At 47.5% G+C, this 12,691-nt stretch overlaps 1 long non-coding RNA gene across 1 annotated transcript in view; it reads right to left on the reverse strand.

Moving 5' to 3' along the window:
* LOC129047047 (uncharacterized) overlaps positions 1 to 12,465 on the reverse strand; it is a 38,362-nt gene extending 25,897 nt beyond the window's left edge. The window contains exon 1 of the long non-coding RNA XR_008509015.1: positions 11,422 to 12,465. This is a non-coding gene — a long non-coding RNA (uncharacterized LOC129047047). The remainder of the gene's footprint in view (positions 1 to 11,421) is intronic.
* Positions 12,466 to 12,691: the final 226 nt, after the last annotated feature.

Genomic DNA, 12,691 nt, shown 5'->3' on the forward strand with positions numbered 1-12,691 from the left:
CGTTTTTAACAATTTGGTAGCAGAGGATGGTTAACACCTCGCTGCCGGTGCTTTAGGAGAGTCAGAGTGGGGAAGGTGCCCCCTGCCCTCTTTGGCAGCCTTGCTCTGTCTGCTCTGAAGTGACCGACAGAAGCAGGTTAGGATCTGTGGACAAAAGGAGGCAATAAAACAAAGAGAAGGGAAAAAGGCTCCCTACAACCGCGGTAATTGGCCCCCTAAGACTAGTAGTGCGCATGAAGAACCCGGGAAGGAAAAGGGATTGGTAAGTATTTCTCGGGGGGCAGGTACGGGGGATGAATGTGTGTGAATGAGAGGCAGGCTGGTTGTCCCAGAGCTGCCAAGTGAGTGCTGGAGTCTCCCATGCTGCGTTTCCGACTTTCCGCGAGGGAAGCGGCCGGTAAAGAGACGAAGCGAGTGGTAAGAGAGTGAAAGAATCCCCCGGGGTTACTGGGACTGGGTCTCAGGGAGGGGTTGGACCCCTCGGAGGTAGGGAGCAAGGTTTCCTAGCCCAATCCACTAGGAAACAGGACAGTAGGGGCCCCTAAAAACCTGCTGGGTTGAGGGATTTATATTCCAAGAGCATCCAAGAGCAGGGTGGAGCAGAATTCTGTCGGAGTGAGGATATGCCCAAGGACACTCAGGGTGGGACAATGCAGCTAGATTGAGGGATGAAAATTTTGCCCAACAGTATCCGGGGTTGGACAACACAGCCAGATTGAAGGAAAATTTTTGCCCAACAGGATCCAGGGTTGAATAACACAGCCAGATTGAGGGATTAAAAAAATGCCCAAGAATATCCAGGGTTGGACAACACAGCAAAACAAATTAAATGCCCAAGAGCATCTGGAGTTGTATCACACCGCTGGGTTGAGGGACAGAAAATGCCCAAGAGCATCTGGGGTTGAACACAGCTGGATTGAGGGAAAAATACCCAAAAGCATCTGGGGTTGGACAACACGGCAGGACTGAGGGAAAATTGCCCAAGAGCATCTGGGGTTGGACAACACAGCTGGGTTGAGGGATATCCAATAGCACCGGGACTGGCCAGTAACAACTAAACTTGTAATAGGTGATGTGAAAGTAAAAGGTACCTTATTGTTGTTTTGTGGTGTGTGAGAGTGAGACACACACAAAGTCGGCCTCAACTTCCCGAGCGGGTGGGAAGGGGGAGGCAGTGGAAAGAGGAGTGAGTGACCTGCACACCAGGCCATTGTTCCCGGGCAGGTGGGGACTCTTGGGCCGAAGAGAGTGAGTGACCTGCACACCAGGCCATTGTTCCCGGGCAGGTGGGGACTCTTGGGCCGAAGAGAGTGAGTGACCTGCACACCAGGCCATTGTTCCCGGGCAGGTGGGGACTCTTGGGCCGAAGGGAGTGAGTGACCTGCACACCAGGCCATTGTTCCCAGGCAGGTGGGGACTCTTGGGCCGAAGGGAGTGAGTGACCTGCACACCAGGCCATTGTTCCCGGGCAGGTGGGGACTCTTGGGCCGAAGGGAGTGAGTGACCTGCACACCAGGCCATTGTTCCCGGGCAGGTGGGGACTCTTGGGCCGAAGGGAGTGAGTGACCTGCAAACCAAGCTGGTGTTCCCCGGTGTGTGAGGGGGCCGTAGCTGAAGAGTGTGAGTGATACAAATCAGCCTCACAGGTGAACGGGCACCGGAGGCAGCAGAGTCAGGGTCCTTACAGGAGGCCCGGAGATACTGAGACCCAGAGGCCAACCCCAAGGCGAGGGGGGGCCACAGAGACCCGAGATTTTCTGGCGACAGAGACCCACTTTGTGTCTTGATAGTGTGAAGGAATGTGTGAAAGTGAATGAGAAATAAAAGTGAGTGAATGTAGATGAATGAAAGTATAGGTAATGTGGATTGTGCATTTTAAGCCTTACTATATCTCCTTGGAGGGAAGTGTATTGTATTCAAAAGCAGTGTGAGAAAAAGGTGGGGTTTTTTTGAGTGTAAGTAGTTGAAAGAAAACTGGTATTTAAGTTGTTAGTAAAAAGTGGAAAACAGAAGCAGGGGAAAAATAGATAGAATATTGAGAAATGGGGCAGAAATCCAGTAAGGTGGATACGGGAAAGAAAAGTGGAAAAAAAATTACCAACAGAAATACCCCAAGATAGCCCTTTGGGAGTTATGTTAGCAAACAGAAATACAACTCCTTGCAAAATACAGAGTATGTAGATGTTAATGAGAAAAAAAAAATAAAAACAAAAAAAAACCCCCAAAACATGCAAACTTGTCAATTACATACTCTAAAAAGAGCATTAGAATATTTAACACAAAAGAAAGGAGTTATATATTGATTCAAGGTATGCCTTTAGAGTAGCACATACCTTAAGAAAAATTTTAAAAGAGAGATTACTTAATTCAAGAGGAAAAGGATTAGTATATGAGAAACCTATCTTAGAGGTTTTAGAGGCATTAAAATTACCTAAGAGAGGTAGCTGTAGTACATATTAAGGGACACCAAAAGGTAAAGACCCCAGAAATAAGGGGAAATAATTTGGCGGATCAAGAAGCTAAAGATGCAGCAGAAAATGGAGCTGAAAGAGTTAATATTAACTCCAAATGAGGAAAAATTGGAAATTCCAAAGTTTAGGGAAGCAAAAAAAAAAAAAGGGGGAATTAAAACAAGACAGATGGCGAACAAGATAAATCGGGGAAATAGAAACATCCTGATGAAAGACAATTAGATAATAAAATGCTTACTAGGGAATAGCAGAGGACATGTATCAAAAAGCCCAGTAGGATACTCAGGCTTTGTGTGATCCTTTTTTTTAAGGAACTATGGGTGCATTGGGATTTTTGGAGTAGAAAAGCAAGTAACTGAAAGATGTATAATTTGCTAAAAGATAGATAAAAGGGTGATGAGAAAAACAACATGAGAAGGTCGTGAGTTAGCTCGTCGACCATTTCAAAGTAACCAAGCAGAAGTCTGGATTTGTTAAGCTCTGGATTTATTTGTAAAAACCGTTTAATCCAGAAGAAAAAGAGTACACCACCTGCTGGGGAGGGGGGAGGTTGTAAGAAAATAACATTTTTGAAAACCAATAAAAGAACAAAGCAGGGAAAGTATAAAGCTCAGAACAAAAATATTACCTCATCCATCCCTGTTTGTTCCCCCACTCGTTCGCGGCCGCACCACCCCCCAGCCCCTGTGCCGGCTCCGGCACAGTCCGTCTGTCCCAGTCCGTCTGTCCCAGCCCGTCTGTCCCAGTCCGTCTGTCCCAGTCCGGCCGCCTGGCCCGCAGCCGCTCCGCTGGCCGTGCCGGGGGGTGTCTGTCTGTCCTGCCGTGTGCACCGTGGTCACCGCGCTGACCGCACCGAGGGGGGGTCCCGTCTGTCCCGTCTGTCCCATCCCGGCTGCCCTGACTCTGCTCGCCTGCCGCCGCTGCAGCCGGGGTCAGTCCCGGCTCTGTCTCTGCCGGATCAGCCATGTGGGGCCGATCCACGCTCCAGCTCGGTCTGCACCGACACAGCCCCTCGGGCGATTCCGGCTGCACACCCCGCCTTTGGAGCACCCAGACCCGGAGCTGGGCCGATCCCTCGGGCGATTCCCCCTGCAGACCCCGCCTTTGGAGCACCCAGACCCGGAGCTGGGCCGATCCCCTCGGGCGATCCCCCTGCACACCCCGCCTTTGGAGCACCCAGACCCGGAGCTGTGCCGATCCCCTCGGGTGATTCCCCCTGCACACCCCACCTTTGGAGCACCCAGACCCGGAGCTGGGCCCATCCCCTCGGGCGATTCCCCCTGCAGACCCCGCCTTTGGAGCACCCAGACCCGGAGCTGTGCCGATCCCCTCGGGCGATTCCCCCTGCACACCCCGCCTTTGGAGCACCCAGACCCGGAGCTGGGCCGATCCCTCGGGCGATTCCCCCTGCAGACCCCGCCTTTGGAGCACCCAGACCCGGAGCTGGGCCGATCCCCTCGGGCGATCCCCCTGCACACCCCGCCTTTGGAGCACCCAGACCCGGAGCTGTGCCGATCCCCTCGGGTGATTCCCCCTGCACACCCCACCTTTGGAGCACCCAGACCCGGAGCTGGGCCGATCCCCTCGGGCGATTCCCCCTGCACACCCCGCCTTTGGAGCACCCAGACCCGGAGCTGGGCCGAGTCCCCCGTCCTGCCCTGAGCTCCGTTCCCTTGGTAAGCACAGCTCCGGCTGCTCAGGGGAACTCTCTAAAGGAATCACCTCATCGAAACACTAAAAGTTCAGTTAAAAGAAAGCCCTCTCCTGATTCTTCCTAAAAATATGGGAGAAAGGCTATAGAAGATAAAAATCCAAAAAGAATGGGATAAAGGGATTAGTCCATTTCCATTAAGAGAGGTTCTCATAGGAAGGGATGGACCAGAGTTTGCAAACGCTCCTTTGATTTCGTCTGAAGTCTGAAATTTTAAGAAATAAATATAAAAGATATTTAGAAGACTCCATTGGCATAGCTGAACAATTAGACCAATTTTAGGTCCAAACATTTATACTTGAGAAGAGATGCGGTCTGTAATGAAAATAATATTTTTCTCAAGAAGAAAGGTAATTAATCAGAGCAACTGAAATAAAAGCTTAGGAAAAAGATAATCCATGGGGACCCCCAGAGAAGACAAAATGTCAACTGTACCTCCTAAATAAAGTTAAAATATTGAGGAGGGGTGTAAACACATGAATAATTCTCGTAATTACATAACCAAGGGAATAAATGAGACAGCATATCAAAGGCGAAATGCAAAAACAAAAGGTTTTTGAGGGACAGCTTTTAGAAGAGAAAGAAGAAACTCCAACTAAATAGATAAACAAACTTAAAAGAAATAAGAAAATGATTCTAAGTAAGCAGAAGATCTGAAAATCTTTAAAGAGATGGACACATAGGAGGAATAAGGAGGTCATAAGCTCTACTTTTTTTGTGGGGGGGACAAATATCATCTGGAGCCTGTGATAACTTTAAAAGTGGGTCCCCAAGAAGAAGAATTAGAATTTGTAATAGACACAGGGACAGAGAGAACCTGCCTGTTATATGTTCCAAAAAGTTATAGTGTGAGCAAACATATGGTGAAAGCAACAGAGGCAAAAAGAGAAAGTTTTACATTTCTGGTCATTAAAGATGTGGTAATTGAGAGGAAAAACTAGAATTTGGATGGGAGATGTCTTATTGGTCCCAGGGGCAGGTAGCAATTTATTGGAACGAGTCTTACAAGTGCAATTAAGAATAGGAGTTATATCAGAAAATGGGAAAATGACAGCTAGAGTTTTAAAATTAGGCCAAGAAGATGAGGAAAAAAAATCAGCAAAGAAGTTTGGGCTGGAGAAGGAAAGAGGAGAGGATTAAATATCAACCCCATAAGGGTTACAGCTGAGAGAGAAGATTGTCCCATACGTGTACGTCAGTATCCTGTATCTTTAGAAGGACAGGAAGGTTTGAGGCCAGTAGTAGAAGGACTAATAAAGGATGGGGCATTAGAACCTTGTATGTCTCCTCATAATATCCCTATTCCCCCAGTAAAGTCTGATGGGAGTTATAGACTAGTACAAGATTTAAGGGAGCTTAATAAAAGAACTCAGACTCACTACCCAGTGGTAAAATATCTTAGACACTTAATAAATAAAAGTAGCTGGAAACCCAACCATGAGAAAATTGCAAGAATTTTATTCCTTCTCCCTCCCTCTTCAAAGAGGGAGATCAGAAAATTACCTAGATTATTGAAATATTATAGATTATAGATTGAGGGGTACACACAGGTAGCGAAATTTGTGTATAAAAAAAAAAATTGACAGAAGGAGATGATATAAAACAGACCAAAGAAGATATTGTTAAATTAAAAGAGTTAAAACTAGCCTAAGTACTAGCTTTAAGCTTACCCTTGTTTGAAAAATCCTTTATCATTTATACATAAATACAGAAAATGGAGTAGCTCATAAAATTTCAATTCAGGAGTAAAGAAGAGTAAAAAAAAATATCTAGTAGCTTATATATCAAAAGATGTTAGACCCAGTAAGCCACAGCTAGCCTAAGAAGGAAAGAAAGAGAGAAGTTGAAGTAGGAGGGTGGTTAGCAAAGTCTGAGATGTGAGAGTGTGGAGTGGTGACATCCTGGTGCTAGAAGAGAGCAGGAGTGTGAATGCGGGTTTTTACATGAAAGGCAGGAAGTGTTTCAACACATGGTTGTTTAGGGGGTTATTCAATGCCGAACTGGGGTCCAGAAAGGGTTTAGCAGGACGGACCCTCCTTGAAGAGGAAAGAGGATAAGTTGACTAGAGAAAGAAAAAGAATGTCAGGAGCACCTGGGGATGCCAAGTTTGGGGCTGTCAGGGCTGGGAGGTGTCTGAGCGCTCCCCAGGAGCGGCGGGGTCTCGGGGCTGCGGCAGGCACCGATCCATGGAGGTGGCCCGGCGCTGGCAGCAGGGGACACACGGGTTTGCCGGGCAGGAGCGGGGCTGGCTCCGCGGCGGAACTGCCGGGGGGCTCCCACACTGCCGGGGGCCCGAGCCCAGGATGGCAGCGTCGGCCCCGGTAAGCGGGACTAGAGAGAGAGAGAGAAGAGAGAGAGAGAGAGGGGGCAAAAGAGACCCAAGGCTGGCCCAGGGTCCCCATGCCCGTGGCTGCTCTCCCCTGCTCCGGCCCCGCAGCCAAGTGGCAGCAGCACGGCATTGACAGCAAGGCCGGGAACAGAGGGAGAGGGGGCTAGCACTAAAAGATAGAATCAAAGCAGAGATTGATGACTCTCCAAACCTCACAAAGTGCGTTGTTTTTTTTAAGTAAGAAGTTTTTTTTGGTTTTTTGTTGGTTTTTTTTTTTCTTTTCTGTGTTTTGTTTGCTGTTAAAAAGAAGTTGTTTTTTTTTTTTTTTTTTTGAAGAATGGGTTTGTAAGGCTAAAACAATTAAATGCTGCCCAAAAAGTAAAAAGCAATAGATGTGATACATCTCGTGTTGAAATTGGTCAGGCTTTTCTTATTTAACTAACTGTAACTCACAGAAAGAAGAATTTGCCTCTGTAGCTATTAGCACAGCCAGATTGAAGAAGAAGAGGCTGCTGTAGAGAAAGCTTTTAGCTAAGCCCAGAAAGTTTGGAAGAAAAGTGAATGATAGAAGTTAATGCAGAATTGTCTTTCTTTTATTACTATGCTATTAAGAATTCCTTTCCAGGTACTATTGAAGCAACAATCAGAATCACAGAAAGAGGGTGAATTAATGCCAGCAGAATCAAAAGACTTGTGAAGAAACCTGAAGAATAGACTATCACATTTAAACCAGGTGATACCGAACTGACTTTCCAATGGGGACTGAGTGGTCATAGTTTAGAAAAACCCAAATGATCCAAGAAATGTACAAAGAATAACACTGAAGTAAGAAGTAAGACAATGCTTATATCACTGGTTTCAAGCACTACCTGAATAAAACATCTCCTTTGGGGAGGAATACTTCAGATAAAAAGATCAAGACTGTTTTTGTATTTTGACCTAAGCCTGTGAATTGTACAGGGGAGAAGGGGAATTACCATTTCCATTAGTAAACTTTATTTGATTCATTCCAATACTGGACGTGCTAGCTGGGTTATAAGTAAATGCTTGAATTGTGAGAATAATTAGTATTGTGGTTCACAAAATTTATGCTCTTACTGCAAAAAGTGTTAAAGTAATAACTTTGTTTTGTGGATGGGAATTATTAGTGCCTGTTGAATGAGAGATACCTGAGGAACAGTAAGAGACCACAGTTAAAGGGTCTCAAAAACAATTTGCCTGGAAATTTGTTAAGAGAAAGTGACAAGGAAATAGAGGGCAAGACCAGATTGGCCTCTGTTTTTCGCCACCGAGAAGATCAAATACACCTGCTGTGGGCTGCAACCTCACAGGGATGGGAGGTGGGAGTATAAGCCATACTGGACCTCTGCTATTCCTGTTTCTGGCACTCATTTGTTCTCTTTTCCCTTTCGGGATACCAGCAAGATCGTGTCACAAATGCTGCAGAAAGCATCACATGGAAAGAAACCAAAGTTCCTCTTCTATTACACACACCTATGTCAACAGCCACTGTTATAACCCATCCAAATTAAGAACCTGTAGGCAAAACGGAGTAAATTATTGGATTACAAGAAACTTAGGAAAAAGTGGTAATAGATTTGGAATTGAATGTCCAAAAGGAGAGAGATGGATTTGTTTTACATTTAATCTTAAAGATACAGTTCAAGATTTGGTAAAAAAACAAATAGTAAATGAAAAGGTAAAACCAGCACAGCAATTTAACTCTGTATTGACCCCAAATTATCGATTGAGTCGTATTACAAGACTCCAAGCAGTTATGGAAATGACAGCAAATGGAGCCGCCCAGGCATTAGAGTTAATATCAAGTCAGCTAAGCCAAACAAAACCTGTAGTGTATCAGAATAGGTTGGCTTTAGACTATTTATTGGCAAAAGAAGGGAGTGTTTGTGGAAAGTTTAATATATCAGATTGTTGAATATTGATGACCACAGAAAAGTCATTCTAGCAAAAGCGAAAGAAATGAAAGAAGAAAAAAAAAATATATATATATGCATACAATAACCCAGGTACCAGCCCAAAATAATTAGAAAACAATGTTAAAACCTAGCTGGTGGGGTAATGTATTAGAAGAAATTAAGATCTTTCATTTTATGTGTTACAACTGTTTTTATATCTCTTCCTTGTGTAATCCCCTGTTTTATTCTGCCAGCATAGTCCAGAAGATGCAAGTAGATAAGAAATATTGCTCAAGCCAAATGATTTACAAAGAATAAGAGTAGGGATTGTGAAAAACGCATGTATTTTATGATTGGCTTTTCGCAAATATTAAAATGAATATTATATGTGTTGTGTTAGAAGGTAATGCTGTATTAGTTTTCTTAAGTACTGTATTAAATGTAGTTTTAAGTTATAAAAAATTGTTAAAATAGAAACGATGCTATGCAGGATACTTTTTTAAAAAGCAAGGACTCGCAGCGAGATAGCAGCCACAGGACACATAAATCTTTCAGAGAAGAAGAATTTATTGCCCTCTTATCAGAAGAAACCAACTTCTTCCCTCCTCGAAGGCGCTGTTAGGATTTGGAGGAAGAAGTTGCCGATGACCAGACAGAATCCTGTATTTGAATGGAATTTATGCATCATGTATGAAGTGTATGAATATGCAACAGGCTATGGTTTTTAAGGGTTAATCCTTTGTTAACGGGTGTCCTTTTCAGGGCTCATGCTGCCCAGCAAAAGGTACCGGGACATCCGTAACTGTTTGTCTTTATTGTCTCATATTGTCCTAATTCAGTTTGTCCAAAATATTATTACTCCAATTGTATTACTATTTTTATAACCATTTTATTACTATTAAACTTTTAAAATTTTGGAAACAAGTGATTGGCGTTTTTAACAGACACCCACAGGGATAACGACCAGCAACAAAACATCAACGCCCAGCAGCAAACAGCAACCAACAGCTACCCCAGACACTGCCCCCGGCACAGCTGGAGACACCTGGTCTGGAAAAGGCTGAGAAGGAAATCCAGGAGTGTGGACCGAATTCACAGCAGAGGGGAAGAAATCCGGGTCCAACAGGAAACCAAATACTAAAAACTTACACAACTGGGAAGCAATGAACATTAAACCAGGCGATTTAGATTGGTTCAGACTACATAAAGTTTAGGAAAAATCTAGTAAAACTCACATGCCATGGAATGATTTTCTCTGCACAGCCGGGCTATTTGTGAAAGAAATTATTTCTGTTGCACATCCTGGCCAGAAACAAGCAATGCCTTGACTCTCTAACACTAAAGAGATTCTTGGAGAGTTTTTGTTTTCCCTGCAGCTTCACTGACAAAATTACAACAAAAGAAAAATTTTTCATAATATGCTTTCTCCTTTATTTTGTCAGGAAGGTTTGGGACAGAAGTGTGAGAATCAAGTTTTGGTCAGGGTTTGTCCATGTTCACCTTTAGGCTGAATTCTGGAAAAAATTACAAGAGCGAAACGGACGAAGCTGCAAAGGGAAACAGCAAATGAAGAATGTTGGGAAAACTTCACTACAAATAAATGGGGGGGAATCATCCCTCTGCCCACTCCAACATGTGCTGTCACTGTCTATGTTATATACAGGGTATATTAGAGCACTGGGGATTTTTTGCTACCAGAAATTCAGAGAAATCAGTTGGGAATCCAAGTATTTGATGTTTAAATTACAAAAAAATCGGCCAATTGATGCAGCCCTGGCTCCTGAGGCAGTGCAAACAATGGGAAAAACATCAACGCCCACCAAAACAAATCCTACAACACCTTGGACCAGCCCCTGGAAAAACCCGAACCAATTCATATCAGGAGCCACAGAACCCATTTCTCATTTCAATGGCATCATTAGATTACAAGCTGTCCTCGGAATAACCAACCAGACAGCTCCAGCTCCTGACCTTCCTGCTGAGCTATCCACTAAAATGAGGAACACAACATTTCACCATGGGATGGCATCAGATCAACTGTTAGCAGAAAAAAGAGGAGTTTGTGGAAAATTAAATTACTCCAACTGCTGTTGGCCAACAGCTGACAAAGGAAAAGTGGTGAAACAGATAACAAAGGAAACAAGAAAGCAGCTCATGTTCCACCCCAAACGTGGAAAGGATGGGAAGGGGTCACGGTTTTGTGGCTCTCTGGCAGACCATGGGTTAAACGAATGCTGTTTCTGCTCTGATGTGCTACAGCAACTCTCACCTTTTTACCATGCTCCACACCTTGAGAGTGCAGCTCATTCAGCAGCTGAGCGAGGGGCCAGGGACTTGTAGATAAGGAAGTAATGGGCGAAACCACCAGCTTCAATAATTGTTACTAATTAACATGGACTGCTGCTCAGACAAAGTCCCGCTAAATTCCGGAACTTCCAGAAAAACAAAGACTTAACAGAGCCGTGAATATCGGCTGTTCTACAAAAGTGGGGGTGCACATTAACGAGGACATGCAGTTGGCGGATCGGGAAGTCTGAACCTTCCAAGTACCTCAGCCAGTGGGCAAAGGGAGAGGGAGATGAGGCCGGGGAAATGAGGATAAAAAGGAGGCTGCGAACTACAACAATGGCAGAGAGCGCACGGCAAATGCCCCACGGCCTCTCCCTCTGCTCAGCAATAAAGTCACTTGTACAGGACTCCTCTGACTCCTCTGGGCACAGAAACCTCCGGCCACGTGAATGTCCCCGCACAGCCCCGGGCACGGGGCAGCCGCCTCTGTCCCGGCCACAGCAACCGGGCCGAGCCAACGCTGCTCCGGCAGCGGCTCCTGCCGAGGCAGCGGCCGCAAGGAGACCGCGGGCAGCCGCTCCCGCAGCGCCCTCACGCCAGCGGCAACACGCGCCGGACACGGCACAACGAACCCGCCTGAGCCCCCTGCCGCCCCCGAGGCCCGCAGCGAGCCCTGAGCACCGCACAACCCAGCGCGGCTCCCACCTGCGCTGCGGCCGCCTCCCAGCTCCGCCGCCGCCTCACCGCGCTCCGGCCGCTGCCACCGATCCCGGGCCCGCACAGACGCTCCGCCAATGGCGCCGCCGCCGAGCCACGGCCGCCCTCAGGCCGCCACTGGGGCCCTGCCCCGCCCCGCTCCCACCAATCAGCGCTCCAGAACCACGACTGACGGCACCGTCACCCAATCGCAGCCGGGGGCGGGCTCTGCACACGGCACAGCCTCGCCCCGCGCTCTCAGGGTCCCCCGGGCTGCGTGAGGGCAGAGCCGGAGGTGAGGAACAGCCCTGGAACGGGCCCGGGCCCGAGGGGATTGAGCTGAAAACACAAACAAACTTCTCCGCACATCCCGCCGCGGCTTTCCCGGCACTGCGGCTTCGGTGGCTTTGGCTCAGCGGGAAGCCCTGGAGCCTCACTTCTCCTACCTCTAATTAGGAGCAGCAGTGCATCGCTTTGATTTCCCCCAAAAAGGGAAAACCACCCCAAACGCCTGTGGATGAGTGGGGGAGGGGAGAGATTTCTGACAGAAAACTCCAAAACCTCAGAGCAGGATAATGAGAAGTAAGTGAAGAGCCTTAAATCCAGCCTTCCCCCACGCCTCCCTCCTTCCAGCTGCACCTCCTACCCCGGCAGTGCCGGAGACAGGGAATGGGGCCGTGCTCACTTCATGCCCCGGAGCTTCTCCCTCTGCTCGGGGACAGGAGTCGTTCCCCTGCTGCACCCTGGTCTCTCTCCCACCGGAGACTTCTCCAGGAACTTCTCCAAGCTGAGTCCATCCCACGGGGCACAGCCCCCCTCCAAGTGCTGCAGCGTGGGTCACTGTGCCCCGGGGTCAGTCCTGCCAGGACAGGCTGCTCCAGCGGGGCCCCTCTGGCCACGGGGGCACAGCCTCCTCTGAGGCATCCCCGTGCTCCAGCGTGGCTGCTCCGGGGGCTGCAGGGGGATCTCTGCATCCCCATGGATCTGCAGGGGGATCTCTGCATCCCCATGGATCTGCGGGGGGATCTCCGCATCCCCATGGATCTGCGGGGGGATCTCTGCATCCCCATGGATCTGCAGGGCGATGTCTGCTGCCGCATGGATCTGCGGGGAGATCTCTGCATTCCCATGGATCTGCAGGGGGATCTCTGCATCCCCATGGATCTACAGGGGGATGTCTGCCTCCCACGGATCTGCGGGGGGATCTCTGCATCCCCACGGATCTGCGGGGGGATCTCTGCATCCCCATGGATCTCGGCATCTGGCACTGCCGTTTTTG

This window comes from Molothrus ater, chromosome 33 (genome assembly GCF_012460135.2).
Source record: "Molothrus ater isolate BHLD 08-10-18 breed brown headed cowbird chromosome 33, BPBGC_Mater_1.1, whole genome shotgun sequence".
In the NCBI taxonomy this organism is placed as follows: domain Eukaryota; kingdom Metazoa; phylum Chordata; class Aves; order Passeriformes; family Icteridae; genus Molothrus; species Molothrus ater.